At 35.0% G+C, this 14,707-nt stretch overlaps 1 protein-coding gene across 3 annotated transcripts in view; it reads right to left on the bottom strand.

Moving 5' to 3' along the window:
* The window catches only part of BABAM2 (BRISC and BRCA1 A complex member 2), a 168,913-nt gene that overhangs the window by 98,169 nt on the left and 56,037 nt on the right, over window positions 1–14,707 (bottom strand). The window lies entirely within an intron of this gene.

Raw genomic sequence — 14,707 nt, forward strand, 5'->3', positions numbered from 1 at the left:
GTACAACCAATAATTTGTTAAGGAAACAAATTTAAAACTGCAATAAAAAATCAAAACATCGTATCAATTTGGAACTGTATCCACTAATAAGTTTTAAATATTTCCCCCTCATTTTACATATGAAAACTCAAGAGATTACGTGACTTGCTCTCTCCTCATCAAATCGAACCTATTTAAGAACCTCAGTGGAAACCAAAACAGAATATAATATTTGTGTTTCCCAATCCTTCATGTTGATACCTCACCATGAGATAAGGAAAGAGAAGACTCTGATGCTCACTCTGCAACAGTGGCTTTAAAGATATTGGTATGTTTTCTCTTTACAGAGAATAACATGTGTTGCACGCTTATGTGTAATATACCTATCTGTGCATCACCCATGGAAACAAAAGAGCACAAAGGGCCCATACTGTTCTCTTATTATGTTCAACAATTTTGGTCACTTAAAGGTGAGGTTGAGATTAAGAATTTTGGTATTAATGCTAAACTTGAAAAGGAAATGTACTGTTAAAAATGGAATGCAAATTGAAAAAGAGTGGTGTTCACTTTTGAACTTCTTTTATGATTTCACAATCATAAAATAAAATGTAACATTTTTCCACCACAAATATCAATGCCCAGGAATTTGCCATCTTTCTTGAAAGAAATACAAAACATATTGAAGAGCAATAAATAAACATTTTGCTAACAATCACATTTGTACACTACCAGGATAGAACTGCTCTGAAGACCTCTCTTCTCTTCATATGCTAATTCCTGGAACACACACAGTATCAAGTTCATTTACTTTATTTTACAGGCAAGCTTCTAAAAAACTGCAAGTGATAATAGTCTCTAGGTATGGCGGGGGAATTAGGCCCAGTATGCAGAGAAAGATTTACACAAATAGAAGAAAAATAAGTAGATGTCTAAAAATTAACTTTTTATGTTTCTGTTCTTAGAAAAATTTGAATTTTAAATCCAATATTCATCAAAGCTAAAACATTCATCATTAACAATGTAGTTCAGACTACTTCTTCCCCTGCCAACAAAATCTTTTTTTCAGACACAATATTCCTTCATGTGCTATTTGGAGGGAATTAGGGAAATATTTCTCTGTAATAAAAATTCCCTCTGTATTTTTTTTCACTCTGTTCCAACTTATACCAAACAAGAAAGCATAACACACATCCTTTTATGGTTAAAAAGATCCTGATCAGGGTACTTAATGTTCTTGGACAAGCGATGCCCACATTACCACAACATTTTCTTGACTTAACACAGTTTGAAGATGAGGATGATGCTTTACATGCTCCAGGCTGAATAGATTTGTTAGGAAGACATGTCCTGACAGATATGCTTAAGAGAATAAGGTCATTGATTAATCAAGAAAGGAGTCCATTAAAATAATGGAATTAATATATTTGCAGATGGTTACTTAACAGGACACTGTCAAGGTATTTTTGTCAATTTTCAAATATTCCCTTCTCAATCAGCATTAATAAATGCTTTGTTCTGTATTTGTCTAGCTTTCATTGTGTTAGAAGCTGGCTTGTAATTAATGGTTGCAAAAAAAAAAAAAAAAGGCGTAAATAGTCCTAAACTAATAGTTTACTTAAAAATAGTAAATCGAGCGTTTCCAAATACTTTCTTTTCCATGTAATAATAGTTTTGAAGGACCTGAACGCGCTCATGCTCAGGAGAAACAGGTAAATATCTGGAGACAATACTGCCAGAGTTTCAAACTAGTGTTTTCAAAAGTTTACATGCAGTAAGCTTCCAAAGTATTAATCTCAAGAAGAATCTTTTTCATTGTATTTTTCAAAGAACACAAGATTAGAACACAAAGATGAAGAGATAAGACTTGTTTCCACTCTTTCTCTGTGATTCAAAAAGCACACTAATGCGTTTTGTACAGCTGTAAATATCTTAATTGGAAGTACCTTCCAAAATTGACTTAATATGGTAATGCCGAGATTATTCATCTTTCTCTGCAAATTCAGACTCTTGTTTTTTCTGTCCAATCCCAAAATAGCTTTTGCATACTAAATGAGCAGTTAACAGTCTTCATATTGAAAACTTACTACTGATCATCTTAGCTTACATTAAAGGGAGAGATTTCCTTCACAGTAACAGTGATAATCATCTCAGTGGAGGAAGAAGAAAACCAGCTGCACTGTGACCTACCACAAATGTTCCTGCACTGATCACTTGACTAAAGATTTATTTTTAAACTGTATAATCCCTTAGATGGGCATTCCCAAATTGATTTAAACAACACTGAAAGAGGATTAGGTTGCAGGAAGGAGTTTACAAACAAATTCAACCAAATGTCTTGGTGCTAACCAAGTGTAAATATTCTACTTGAGTATTCATCCCACTTAAGCAAAATTGTTCTAAAACTTTTTGGATGATGAAAAGGCTTTGAATGCCAGCAAGTTTTTCATTCTAATGTACACACATTGTAATAATTTTTCTCCCTTTCAATTTGGTTTCACGTTCAGCGCATACATAAGCACCCTTTTCAGATGCCTCCCCACTCTCTTCCCTCCTTTCCCTATCCTGTCTTTACTTGTGAAAGATAATTAAGTTCACAGAAGCCCTATGATCATCAGCAGTCCGGTAGAGGAGAGACACAACTGATTACTCCACCAAATACTGTGACTGGTAAATTGAGTTTGCTATGAACAGCAGCAACTGAGGGGCCAACAAATGAAAACATGTCTCATCTTCTCATTTGATAAACTGCTACGCGGAACACATGGGAGCAAAAAATGGAATAGCATAGAGATTCAAGAAGAGAGATTAAACCTGTACAAAATGAAGCTTCACTATTTCTACTGCTCACGAATCTGGTTGTTTTACTTAACACCTACATCCATGTGTGCCAGAAAACTGCTCCAGAAGAGGAGTCCTACTAAGCACACACTTTCTGTCTTGATGAACTGCTTAGTAAAATTAATTATTTTCTTTCTTTAAATCCCATTTATACAGATCACTATTACAGTTTTCCAAGTTTCCCAGGAATTCATCCTTCCAAAACTAATAGACTACATTTTTTTCAATCTTACAAGGATCTTCTCTTCTTACTAGGCTTCCAGTGACTCTCAGTTCTTTTCTATTAAATCATCTTTTTTGTGCTACACTTTCTTTTATATTTAGTATTGAAGCACTATATTAATATACTGTTTATTCATCCACAGTTACCACAGTTACTTACCTTCCGATAACAGTAATAACATTTTGACAATTGCATATAAGTTTCTACACCATTTTTCCAGGACAGATAAATTTATCCAGTTATATTCACAAAATTCATAAATAAAGAAGCCAAGAGAAAATAATTCTGTATAGTGTAATGTTGCCTCAGATGAGTCAGAGAAATAATATATGCCTCCAAGTTGGATTAACAGGTATAGTCTAAATCTGATACTATCATTGCTGGAAGGCCTGTAAATGGGACTGCAGTTTGATCACACATCTTTTCAAGAAGGAATTGGCAACATATGGTAAACAAACAAACAAAAAGAATATTCTAGTTATTAAGTTGCTGCCATACAGTAAAACTGATGCTGCAAGAACACAATCGTAAAATGCCAGTCTTGTTTATTACAAATTCAGTTGCACAGCTTCTCATGAAACATTTGCTATTGCAATCAAGATAATCTCTCTGGTAATTTCATTCCAACATTTCTTTTGTTTTAGGAAAGCTCATAAAGCATGCAGTCCTAAAGCATCATATTATTAACACCACAGTCTTTTATTTCCACCAAAAAAGTAATACCCACCTATTAATTTCCTTTTCTTGAAATACAGTTGCAACAATGATTTCTTATTTCATATTAAAAAAAATAGAACTTTAAAAAATGAATATTGAATACAAAATAAACTGCTCTTCTGTTCACTAGTTCTTGTGCAGTCAAGGTTATAAATATATATATACAGAACAAAGCCTAGAAATTACTGCCATTTTAACAGCCTTTTATAGACATTGTCAAAATACATGATATGCATAAAATGAACTGAATACACAAAGAACTCCATTCTACCTAGAAAGATAAGTGTTTCATGTGTAAACAAAGCTGAAACACAGCCTCAAGAATATAAAATTAAAATTGTACTTCAGTTTAAATATTTCTCACACAGACAGTCTGCAAGCCAGATTACATGTACTCCGCTCTTTGCTCTGCCATTTATTTGCTTTCTGACTTCTTAATTTTTTTTTTAAATAAATAAAACAGTTACAGTGCTTTTCTTTCAGCTTTTCACAACAGTCTGGTTGTGTGAACTTTAAAAGAAAGTATAATAGAAGTTCCAAATATCATCAGATATACACTCCATTTCAGCAAGTTCTATAACAACAAGAGCCCGATCCTGAGAAATACTATATTCTTGCAGTGAGTTTATTGCCACTGAGGCCAGCAGCATGCAGGAAGCATCTCATTCCTCTCAGAAATGGAAACCAAATACTTTTTATTGCTTGGACCAATTGCTGGAACTCTGAGACCTGGTCTTTTTAATGCAAGGGGGAGTTTTGCCATTGTTGTTGAACTGCATTGTTCGGTGGGGGGAAAAAGAGCAGCATACACTTTTCCAGTTGAAAAGGTGACTTACATGAGTCAATATAACATCTTATATAAGTTTTTGTCCAAATGTTAAAAGGTGTTCAAAATCACCTTAAGACACCCAAGAACAGTAAAGAACATTATGGAGGCACAACATAAAAATCCACACTAGTAGAAAAATGGCCTAGGAGAAAAATCTCTAGCAACTCTGAAGTCATCCAACTCTCCCTGCTGACAGGCACAGCCGGTTTTCCTTCAAGAAAAATGTGTCAAAGTGAACTGGACCTAAATGTCTGCTCTTTGTAATCGTGATGAATTGTAAAGGTTCTAGAAAGAGAGGGGAAAGGAAGAACACCATTGTGGTTAAAGCCTTGGACAAACTCTCTACTCACACCTCAGGATTCCACTGTGAATTTGTATACACTTAGCTTGTATACACTTGAAGCATGCTTGAAGTCCTGTCTAAAAGAGGTGTTTTATCATATGTCACAACTTCTGTGAACAATATATTAAATAAGAAGTTGTGAGATGATTAGTTACTATTTTCATCTAGCCCATGCAGAAAAAAAGAGACAATACCTAAATGTATGTCAAAATGGTAACCTGCATCTAATTTGACCTACATTTCAAGAGCTTATCTAATCACTTAACAATAGTAAAAGGAAAATTAAATAAGATTTATTACTTTAAAAAAGTCATGAGTCTAGGTGAAATGAGATAGAATTAATGATTTTATCTAGGACACACATTATAAATGTTAAACAATGAAAATAATCATTTGGAATGAGCGTGTTTATTCTTTGTTAACCAACATGTTGTCCTCAGGGTTTTGCAAATGAGTAGCTGATTATTTACATACCATCAATCAGTCATCAGTTGTAGTCAAGACATCAGTCATATTTGTCTAATATATTTCTAGCCCAGAAAAGATGTTACAGTAGAACACTGTCTATCACTGAATATCTTATATCTCCAAATATATAAAAACATTCAGATACATTTTAAAAAAATTATATTTCAGCATTTCAGTTTATTAATATAGCTACAATAAGCAAATCATTAAAAGACAAAAAATGGCAAGAGGAGTAGCATTATTTGTTTAACTCTATTCAGCTATTTTCCTTTAGCAGAAGTTCTTCCTATTGGTATTATGTGCCCTCCAGACAGTTCATTATTCAACTCAAAACCAACACTTAATTCACAGACATCTTTTGCCCAAGTTCTGATATATTGGTAACCTGTTAAGGCCTAAGGAGTGCATCTAATTGCATCCAATGAAGCCAAATTAATGCTCCTCCCCACTGCCCCCTCTCTCCCATGGACGTGATGTTTGCAATGATTACAGGTCCCAGCACATGAAAGACGTACAAGTTCTAGCACGAACGTTTAAATCATTAAAACAGAAATAGAGAGTCAACAGGTCTAAGTTTTATTTATTGTTCTTTCACTGTCTCACTGAGACACTGTTGGACAAGGCAGTCTTTCCTTCTCCATCTAAAGTCTCTTTCCAAAACAGAAAATACCGATATACACCTTACATAAACAAGCAACTGCTTTCCTAAACAGAAGTTACTACAGAAATTAAATGTTTGATGGAAATATGGCACATTATTCGTTAGCAATTGGTGGACAAAATGCTGTGCGTGGAAGCAAAAGGGCAGACCACCCTAGATATTTTATAGTTTTACTTTATGTTTCATGGTATTATAATTAATGACATTGTCAGTATCAATTAGACAAATATAAAAGTGATGGAACATTCAACCTCAGAATGTTTACTGCTGCGACTAACTGATTCAACATTAAAGCTTTAACTTTTTTTAGCTTTTATTTTTGGCTTAAACCTCTAAACCTATGAAACCAAATAAAAGTAAGCAGTATTAGACACTCCACTACACAGTTATTTTTCAAGTACATCTTTAAAAAAAAACCACCAGAAAAACAAACAAAACCTCCTTTTTAGACTGACAGCCATCAAAGGATTTTGTGTATTTAAAAGAAAAAAGTTACCAGTGCAAATCAGAGAATCCAAACTAAGAATGACTAATAATCATATGAAATCATTCATAGACATACCTGCATGTTAGTACTATTCTTTCTTAACAAGACAGACGTAGTCTAGTAACCTGAAAGCCAGAACAAAACAACCCCAAAACACTAAATCAACCGAGTCACTGTAACAATAAGTAACTGGCACTTTTGTAAACAAAATTTACTTCAAAACCTCAAAATATGAACTGCTGTAGGACTTAAGCCCTGATGTGAAGCCTAAGGAAGAACCCTAATAGTAGAAGGGGGCTGTGGGCTCAGCACTGAAATATCCTTAAAATCCCACCATGATGCTTTCTGCACTTCTGTATTTGCAAATACGGATTTGCTGGTTCATGACTTTTACAGATTATTGCTACAATCAAATTCTTTGCTCAACAACTTGTCAAATACTTTTCCTTCAAGAAGAAATGGGAATGGAGAACTAATTAAAAAGTTTTAAGAAATACAGATCCAAGATCCATGTCCCAGTACATTGCTTGTTCTACATACTCTGGGTGGATCACGACAAATAAAACAAGCACCATCATTATGTAATAACCTGCAATTATTTTTATGGCTATTGAATTCCATTCTTCCTATGCAACACATAAAATGCAAATGTAAAGCAATAGTACAAATTACAAGCCCTAACAAGGCAGTAAATCTGAACCAAGTCACGCAACATAACGTGTCTATAAACTTTCCCACCAGATGCAAAGAAGGCTTTTAAATTTCAGAAGCTTTTCTTTTAGACTTATTTTTCTTATTTTTTGAGGAGATTAATGAAAATTGCCCCTTTTTCTAGTCATCTCTGAACAGCAAATTAGTAGTTCTATCAAATTAGAGAAAAATTTGCAGAAATTGAGATGAATATCCTGAGCTTTATCAGTAGATGTGGTGGTCCTTTCCTTGACTATTGCATTATAAAAATAAAATGTTTAAATATAAAATAACTGCCGTCAGAAATACAGTTGATTGGAGATTATGATTCACATTAAGATCATAACCTATAAAAATCATCAGCTGTGCAGAATGAGCTGTTCCAGTTGACAGATCTTATTAACAAAATCTTCCAATAAATTACAGAAAAAGATGATTTAAAAAAATTGCTTTTGGCTTTCAGCATATGGAGTTTAAGGTGCTCCTGACACTAACATGTCTTAAGTGGTTTTAGTGACTAGATACTACAAACAAATCATGTTGTTGTGGAAAAGTTGTACTAATAAAATTTAGTGAGAATGAAGGAAATTGATCAGTTTACAGAATTAAAATATAACACGTTCTGATTATAAAATATACCTTTATATAGAGCTTTGCTTCCCTTGGTTTGTGGGTAGAAAATATTAAGAATAAACTCATGAAAGGATGACTAATTAAATCATATTGTCTATAAGTATTTCTGAAGCTTCACTGTACTATAGCAGTTATCGCTTTACTCTTAACTCTCCAGTGTCACAATCAGTAGACAAAGCAAGAGGGTTGATCAGTTCTGGAAAACTCTGTAAGGTTAATAACACAACTACAGCGGTAAGACTACCCAAGGAGCACAAGACAGTGGAATACGTAAGATCTTATAGCAACAACTGAAATATCTTGGGGGGGAGAGGGGGGAAGCCAACACAAAGCCCTCAAACCTTTGCAGCTGGTAAATCTTATGTTTTTTTAAGCTGTAACAAAAAAATAGACTCTTAAAATACTCACTCACCAAAAAAAGTCATTATTTTTCTGATTCCACAAGTGCCAGAAACATTACATGACATGAAGACCTTTCTTTTTTTTCCTCCCATTTTATTTTTGGTCTCAGTCAATATGCAAGCTCCACTGCCTGGAGTTTTGCAAGCTTCTGGCACCCAGCTGCTACTCTGACACTGGCCAGTGTATCCAAGTAAAGGAACACGTCTCACTGGTACCTCATTTAGTACTTTTCAATGAAAAAAGTGGACAGCTAAAGCAAACTGCAGATTCCTGGGCACAGGATGAAATGAGAGACAAGTATCAATGACATCTCTTATTGACAAATGTCTTCTATGCACACAGCTTACATTTATTTTCACAGCCTCTAAATCATGCAATTTACTGGCTTCAGCTACTACAAACTATACTGTTTTGAATATTGCCAGTACTAACCTGCACAGACCCACTTCTAATCTATAATCTCAATGGCTCATTATAATTCTGTGCAATAAAGTTTGGCTTTAAACTAAGAAACCCAGACAATTTTTGATGATCCAATATTCTGTTTAAGTAATTTAATGTTGGTACAATAAGCAATCTAGTGAATATCATACTGTCATCCACCTTTAAAATTTAAACTATTTGATTTGAATGCTTGCATACATCTCAAAATAAGGAATACATTATGGAATACAATTCAGTGCCTCTGTCACTAAGTCTTAAGCATAATATTAATAGCAATCTGTATATTAGCTTAAAGGATCTCTATGGGAAGTACGATCCAATTATTGTTAACTACAAGAACTATGTATTATTTCAGGATTATCTATCAGCCTTATAAACTTCTAGGTTTTCCTGTTGGTAAAAGAGGTAAAATGACACGTGGCACCACAAGCTTCATGTGGTATACAAGTTCATCATTCTATCCAATAAAGAAGTTATAAATATGTCATGGAACACAGCCAAACAGTATATACTGCACAATGTCCTATGCTTCTTTGAGACGTAGCAGCCCAGCATAGAACAAAACATAGAACATAGAACAAATTCTTGCCATTGAATCTGTGACCTTAAGACACTATACAGCGGGTCTTAGTTAGCCAGCTACAAACAAAATCAAATGAAGTTTAAAAGCAAAAGAAACTATTATTCTTTTTCAGAATATTCAGCTCAGTTTTTTAAATAGCATTAGTACTACTTTTTATACCAGTATATATTTTTGTTTTCGTACTTGCAGCAATTTAACACAAACCTTCAATGCTGTCAAATAAATCAAAATGCTAAATCACAACTGTAAAGAAACTGGTCTGAAAAAAAAAATAATTCGACCCTTCATAATACACTTTTGTTTGTTCTCTACTATAGCTGATTACTCAAACATACACAAGCATTGCAGTCTTTTCATAGTACTTGGAACTTGGTCTACATGGTAAACAAAAGTTGCATTGAAGTCTTTTAAGAGACTTCCAAATGATGAAATCACAGTAAGGAAAAAAACACAAATATGTTCTTATCTTTCAATTTGAACTTGAGGATAAACCTTTTCCATTGACAGTCTTAACACAACTGTTTGGCCTCTGGCAATGTGTCTAGACAATGTCTGTTATTTGTTTCAGTTCTAAAAGATATGCACTAAATACAATGGTCATCACAAAAAAAAAAGCTTCCCAGAAGAAACAGGTTTGCATTGCATATCGCCTTTACACTTGAATAGAAAAAATTACTGAAAGGCTACTGGTCACAGAATCATAGTTAAATTGGTCCTGATATTAGCTAATCACCAGGACACGACAAACAGGTACATACAAATAGGAAATAAGGTGGTGTTAATCAGGGAACATCTTACTTAGTCAAAACCTAAAAACCCCCATATAAATAAGAAGAAAATTACCTGAATATCTTGTTTTCAACAGCATCACTAATAACATACTCTCAAGTTCACTCATCCTATGCAATCATATTACAGTCACATAATCCAGTACAATTTGTAAATTACTGAGCTGGAGATTTTTAATGATTTGTCTTTATGACTACACACGTGCCCCTAGTTGACAAAAACTACAAAGAATGAACATACCCAGGTGGCCAAGTCGGTCAATGGCATCCTGACTTTCATCAGAAATAGCATGGCCCAGGACAGTGACTGTCCCCCTGTATTTGGCACTGGTGAGGTCTCACCTCAAGTCCTTTGTCCATTTCTGGGCCTCTCACTACAAGGAAGACATTGAGGTGCTTGAGCATGTTCAGAGAAGGACAACTGAGCTGGTGAAGGGTCTGGAGCACAAGTCCTGCGAGCAGGGGATGAGGGAGTTGGGGTTGTTTAGTTGGGAGAAATTGAGGCTCAAGGAGGACCCTCATCGCTCTTTACAAGTACCTGAAAGGAAGTTGTAGCCAGGTGGGGCTTGGCCTCTTCTCCCAAGTAACATGTGAAAGGACCAAAGGAAATGGCCTCAAATTGTACCAGAGGAGGTTTGGATTGGACATTAGAAAAAATTTCTTCACTGAAGCAGTGATTCGGTGTTGGAACGGGCTGCCCAGGGAAGTAGTGAAGTCACCACCCCTGGAAGTTTTCAGTTGATGTGTAGATGCAGCACTTAGGGACACGGTTTAGTGGTGAACTTGGTACTGCTGGGTTAACAGCTGGAACTCAATGATCTTAGAAGTCTTTTCCAACCTAAACAATTCTATGATTACATGAAAATTTGGAAGAGGTATTGCAGATGCTAAGCCTATTACTCTCATTACTGTGGCGTACACAGTATCTGTACAGAGGCAGAAATGTGAACTAGAGACTGGCTCTAAAAACCAGTATGTAAATACTTCCATTTATAAAATATGGTGGTGAAAATTAAAAATGTTGCAACCAATAGAATTTAGGTCAAAACAAATGTGCTGATTAAAAATCCAACTACAAAAAAGGGAAAGTATAATAGCAAACAGATACAGATGTAAGGATTTTCCTGAGTCAAAGCCAAATTCTTTTCAAGCAGGAGAACCTTAACGAAAGACTTATCATAATGAACTCTGCAGTAGTTTGAGCCACCAGCTTGATTCTGCACTTATTTCAACACTTAGAATTTTCACTTATGTCAAATGGATTTGGGTAAGAAAACAATGTAAAAGTGGACACAAAGGTCCACATTCAGTTTAAAACCTTTGCATTAAATTGTATTCAAAAGAAAAATAATTAAAGGGCATCTTTTCCTGAATGTGCTTTTTAAGTGAAAACCAACAGTTCTTTTTGAAGAGTTCTTTAACACAAAATATAAAGAACGATACTTTTGCTTTCAAATGTGAAGAAATATGCTAAGAAAAAGTTATCAAAAAAGACTTATCTGTTGCAAATATTCCAAGTTATTATTTAGTTTTCAACTGAAGAACTTCTACTGGAGTTTGAGGTTTCAAAAAAAGAGACAGTGTACTCTGCATCACTCTTGTAATCATTCTCTTAATACACTCAGCTATTTCCCTTAAAATGTACATACACTTGAACTCAATTTTAAATTTAGTGCAGTGAATACCTGGCAAATTCACTTCTCCAGTCCACAACAATCCAACTTATGCCACACCTTAAAACTTTTATTCTTTATAGGGAGAGTCCTCTCACCACCATCAGTACAAAGTTGATGGCATAAGATCTTATGATTCCAGAGTGTATTCTCAATGACCCCAAAGATTTTTTAACACTATGCTGATCTCACAGCTTACATCCTCAAACCTGAGTATTCGCTTATGATACAAAGCTTTACAGTCACACTTGTAACTTGATTACCTACTGACATTAGTAAAGATTTCAGAAGAGCATTACAAATCACTGGGGTACTAGGAGTGAGTGATTAGGTAAAAATAATGGTCTTTAAATATTTCACCAGGTTTTAATATAAGTAGTATTAAGTAAACATCAAAAAAAGATATTAGAGAAAACATAACACAGGTTTGAACTGTGGAAATCATTATAGAGAAGCTACTGCATGTTATAAGGTTGGCTACAGACTAGAATATAATTCAAACACATTAAATTCTGCAGTAAAACATTAAGCTGTTAATACACTAACAGTCTTCAATTACTGATTGCTCTTCCACCTTTCAGAGTGATATATTAACAATTATTTCCACTGCATCAGTAGATGCTCTGTCAATCATGTACCATAATTCAGCAGGTGGTATCGAAACCAGCATAACCAGCAGACATGATTTTATTGCAATACATTAAAGATCTATTTATGTCAAAACTCTCATGCAAAAAAAAAAGGAAGATATGGACAGCTTAAAAAAAAAAAATCTGATTTTTGTTCTGAATAGCTTTATGAATATGGAATAGTCAGAGCATAATTATTTCAACCACATCTGAATAGTTTTGATTCTACCTGCTTTTATGCTGTTTATGTTGTTGTCATATGAAATGACATTCATACAGCTGATAATGTCAGAATATAGGAAACTAGAGGCAGCAGGGGTGTAAGATCCACTGCCTGCTATAGAGTACACTCTGTCATAATCCATGCTGGAGCCTGAGTCAAACCATTCTTCTGCTATCAACAAACACTGGTGGAATAAGACAATATTTCTTCTCCTGTTGCTACTCACTCAGACTACATATCACCTTCCTACTACAGACAGCTAGCCTGTCAGTATGCACAGCAGAAGTCTGACTAAGAAAGCTAAGGATTTCATCAGTACATTGTCCATCAAGAAGGATCTGCTGTTGTAAAAATCCAGGCTATTACACAGAAAAAAACCCATTAATTTTAAAACCCCGAAAGCTAAGGTATTAGGATTTTAGAAATGTCAAATAAAGGTAGACTGGGAAACTTCAATTGTGCTACCTGCTGTTCATATCTCTTCACATCACACTATATACATATGCCAAATAAATGCATGTTTTCCTTCAGACTAATGAATCACTCAGTACTCAGGATGAACAAACCTCCAGGAAGCAGTTGTGGAGCACTAATGACTTATCCACAGTACATCAACCTTGTTTAGAGAAGGCAGAAGATGTTTAGTGAACGTGCTAGGGAATTACAGTAAGGAGGAGTATGCTGTCACGCATTAAAACATTACTCTTTAGGAACAACAGCAGAATCCGTTTCTATCACAGGGTTTCTACATGATGACAGGTACCTACGTATGTCATACACCACCTGCCAACCCCCAAGTTTCCCCAGAGGCTGAACAGAGGTACAAGACAGCCCTGTGACTTAAGTTAATCAAAATAATGCTTATGCACTTGTCCTGAAATTCTTGACCCATTTAAAATTGTTCTTGGAAAATACAGCACTTGGGAGTTCTGGCAGGTGTGGACAGAGTAGTTCACATTATACATTCTCAGTCTCCTTTTTTCAACAGTGTCTTTCAGAAGCAAATCACAGATATCCTTCAGCCCAACAGAACTGTTCCTGCATCCTGCTTCTTAACACCAACCTTCCCAAAAAGGTCTTGGTCAGTCAGACCCTCTGATGTCTGACTGGAAACATTTCCATCAAGTCAGAAGAAAAGGTCCTGATTAAAGAGAGCAGCTGGGAGAAGAGATGCTGCTATGAATACAGGGACAAATTGAAAATATCTGGATGCTTTTGAGAAAGTTAGGAGTGCCTCATTACTCAAATGGAAAACATCCTACAGAAGGTAGCAAGATCACTGGATACCTATTTCAGACTGCAACCAAAAATTTCAGTCAAATTATAGTTGTGCCTACCTTTATTTCCATGGTTTGTAGCTCAAGATATCTTATTTGGAGAAACACTGAAGACGCACAATTGTGATTTAACAATAGTTGAAGACAGTTAGAACAATAAGATGAAGAGGAGGTAATGGGATCCACAGTGACATTTTCATCTCAACACAGTGGTTGCTAAAGAATAAGTTGCTGTTACTCTTTGCAAATATTTAAAAGTAAAAAGCTGAGTAAGAAGGCAGACACACAGTTTAAAGGAAAGATGGATGTTGGCAAAATCAACTGACTCAAACCTTGTCTGCAGTGGAAGTTCTGGCCCTTCATTCTGACAGTTGTGATAGAGAAGAAAGAGATCTCTTACTATGTTCTCTGAATGTAGTAACATTGACCTTATGATAGGCTTCCACAGCAGCTGCTTGAAAGAGAGGTTGTTCCTGTGCTGTGAAAACCACTTATTTCAAATTATTCCATGTTGGTAGTTTGTCAAAAGTTGGTTTTTTTCTTTTCTTCCCTTCTCCTCTTAGTAAAGAAATAAATACTTTTTTCCCTGACTCACAAATGTACCCTGTAGTCTTACTTTGAAAGTATCTGGTCAAATTTGCGTTCATTGTAAACAATGAAGCAAAGTAATCATTGAAGCTTTCAGTTCAAGTCACCAGCATTTGCTTTCACTCCCTGTTAAGAAACGGTATATTTAGTTTGCTTTTCTGCTTCTACTTTCAAGACTACTGGTACAACTGAGACTGTTCATTGAAAAACACAGCATTTACATGTCATGAAA

This window comes from Corapipo altera, unplaced genomic scaffold, assembly GCF_003945725.1.
Source record: "Corapipo altera isolate COAL_440 unplaced genomic scaffold, ASM394572v1 48b, whole genome shotgun sequence".
NCBI lineage: Eukaryota > Metazoa > Chordata > Aves > Passeriformes > Pipridae > Corapipo > Corapipo altera.